The sequence below is a fragment of the Physella acuta genome, unplaced genomic scaffold (genome assembly GCF_028476545.2).
Source record: "Physella acuta isolate Inbredline_101_S28 unplaced genomic scaffold, ASM2847654v3 ptg001353l, whole genome shotgun sequence".
Taxonomy (NCBI): domain Eukaryota; kingdom Metazoa; phylum Mollusca; class Gastropoda; family Physidae; genus Physella; species Physella acuta.
In genome coordinates, this window is record NW_026732868.1 from 58,023 (window position 1) to 61,139 (window position 3,117).

Sequence of the window (3,117 nt, forward strand, 5' to 3'; positions counted from 1 at the left end):
ACCATTTAGGGGGGTGACACCAAGGCAAAAAAATAGCAAAATATATAGAAAAAAAGTTGGGGGGGTCGCAAATCGAAAGTTTGAGGGGGGGGGTTCAAATCGAAAGTCTGAGGGGAGGGGGGGGTGTAAATCGAAAGTTTGAGGGGGGGGGGATGCAAATCGAAAATTTGAAAGTTTGTCCCCGGGAAGGGTCACTATGCCCATGGGGTGGGGGGTGACACCCATTAAGTGCCGCACCGGGTGACACCCGACCTCGCTACGCCACTGGTTTAAATGGGACAATATATAGGAGACATATAGGCCTAGTTCATTTCAATTACAAGTTCAATTCTAAAAGAAAATATTTGATTACATGATAGCCCATTACAATAAATAAATTTAAAAACAACTCAATATCCTGCAGCTTTCTCTCCTATTTAGCAAATGTGTACCCTGAATGAAGAATTAAAAGTCTTCATAGAAATCAGGGGACATTATTATTGTGTAGATATATTACAATTTATTGTTTGTAACATTGATTTTTCAATGAATTAAATTTAAAATAAAAAAAATTACATCAGTATTTGTTTTTCATACTGACATGTTACATTTAATCTTGTTTTCTTTTTGTGCTAGAGGGGATGTTCTACAACACAATTAAGTATTGTGTTTCAACATGTTAAGCGCCATATTATACTGCCTAGTAACTCCGATTTCAGTTTGCTTTTCTTTATAGATCTGCTTTGTTCATCAAAGGAATTACTACAAGGCGGAAATTGTTTGATTTTGTTGTTTTCACTTTTATATGGGTTGCTGTTCCCGGGGTTCAAACTCGAAACTTTTCAATTTGGACACCTTAGTTTTATCGACCTTTATTTCCTCTTGTCTTTTATAGGTTGTGAATGTACTCAGACAGAGCATGCCATATTTGAGCACAAAGATTATTCCATTCTGATGTGTAGGAATTTACTGTACCTATCAGTGCTGATTAATTAATTAGATTTTATTATTAGATCTCTTTCACCTTTCAATTGAAAAAAGTAATTCATACAAAAATATAAAAATATAGAAAAACCAGTATCCGCCCCCAACCCCCCCCCCCCCCATACACAACCCCCACACCCTCCTTCGGACAGTTTTAAATGCCGTTTCCCGGAGATAAATATCTAAAAGAAAAACCGGGTAGCCTTTTGCAGAGGCGTAGCAACCCTTCCCGGCGCCCGGGGACAAACTTTTCGATTTGCACCCCCCCCCCCTAAAGATTACGATTTGTACATCCCCCTCAAACTTTCGATTTGCACCCCCCCCCCCCTCAAGATTTCGATTTGCACCACCACCATCCCCCTCAAACTTTTGATCTGCACACCCCCCTCAAAGTTTCAATTTGCACCCCCCTCAACCTTTCAACTTATTTTTCCAACCCATTTTGGCGCCCCCTAAGGATGGCGCCCAGGGACATATGCACAGGTAGTAAATAGAAAAATAATGACACCCCTCCCCCCACGAGAGTTGGTTGTTTTAAATTTTCTTATATCTTAATATTTTAATTTCATTCATGACAGACGACATAGGTTAAGATTTAGTTCAATAAACATTATTATCGTTGCTAAACGGTGTATGGATTAAAAACGGATTGGGACGCTGTGGCCGAATAGTAGATCTCTTTGGCTGCTTTCTCGAATGTCCCTAGTTCGTAACTTGGTTTCGACTGTCACACGTCCCTAAGTCCACCCAGCTCTGATGGGTACGAACTTAGGCCTACCTTAGGGAAAGTAAAGGCGGCTGGGCATATGAACTCTACTTCATCTAGTCAATGGATAGCTAGGTATGGATATGAATTTTACTTTACTTTAAAGTGGATAATATTAAAAGTGGATAGTAGGCCATATTTAAATTTATTTGCAATTAAATACGCAATATTGTACGAGCAACTTACACTAGCTGCTAGCATTGATATTTCCCTATGTCTATGTCATCACATCATGACAAATTGGATTGTCATCTGATCGTCTTCTTGATAGTTTTCACCTATGACAGATGGATAACAAAGGAATCAAATTAAATAAAACGTTTTAAAAACGTTTAAAATAATATTTTCATTCTTTTATTAAAAAAAAAACTTAGAAATAATATAATTACGAAACATCTAGATTCTAGGCTCTGTTTAGGCTATAATTAATAATTATATTAAAATTTATAAAAATGCGACATTTCCTTTTAGCCGGATGTAGTAAATTATGAAATATTTCTCAGACCTGTTTATATTTTCAAAAAGCTAGCTAGATCTATGAATATCCCAGTAGATTCGTAAGTAGACAGTCAATATACTTCAATATAGGCCTAAGGACCAATTGTTTTAGTTACGTATTACAGGTCTATTATAGTTTAGAGTCGCTAAGTTTTGCTTGGGGAGGTTTTTCGAGTCGGGAAGTCTCGTTCTCGCGGTTTTGAAGCACCCGTGTTTTGGGCGGATATATAAAATATCGAATCTTTTCTTTCTCATGAAGTACATAATAATAACAGTTTAAAATAAGGATTGTATCGTAATCGGAAAGATTTGTACTCGAAACTGCCCATGTACTTACAGGGCGAATAATTAACATTTTAATAACGAAGTGACTACTCGGAAGAAGATTTTTCTCCCCAACGTCTCCACTTAGTCGGCAAAAGATAGCTCTGCCCATGCGCAGTGACCTATGGCTAGGGTTAGAATGAGGGTTAGGGATAGGATTAGGGTTGGTGTTAGGGTTCTGCAGTACCCATGCGCAGTACCATCGAAAATATCGCCGAAGGCAAGTCGTAGTATCTCTCCATTGCGCATGAGTATATTATTCCGGCTAGCATCGGCCTTTTAATAATGCTAGCTTGACCTAATTTCTTCCTTTGTCTTTCAAGAGGCTGTCGAGAGAAAGTCACGCTTATTTAGCTTGTGTTTCAAGTCGAATTAACTAAAGCAGGTGCGTTATTCAATAACTTTTTTATTAGATCCAATTTTTATAACATCTTTACTATCAAATAAAAATAGAATTGTTTAATGAAATTAGGGTGAAAACAATACATTTGAGGGTGTAAGTGGCCAACCCTTTTTTTTAAAGACGCTATTTTTTATGAATTTATAATAATCTAATTGCCGATTCC

At 37.4% G+C, this 3,117-nt stretch overlaps 1 long non-coding RNA gene across 2 annotated transcripts; it reads right to left on the minus strand.

Annotated features, from left to right (window-relative positions):
- Window positions 1-328: 328 nt before the first annotated feature.
- On the minus strand, window positions 329-2,401 carry LOC131926948 (uncharacterized). 2 transcript variants are annotated; one of them, XR_009383584.1, is made up of 4 exons: window positions 2,235-2,401; window positions 1,916-2,007; window positions 850-963; window positions 329-432 (listed from the first exon to the last, which is right to left on the minus strand). It is a non-coding gene; the product is annotated as an uncharacterized LOC131926948 (long non-coding RNA). The 2 variants fall into 2 exon arrangements; XR_009383583.1 differs by lacking the exon at window positions 329-432 and having other exon boundaries at window positions 605-963.
- Between the last annotated feature and the right edge of the window lie 716 nt (window positions 2,402-3,117).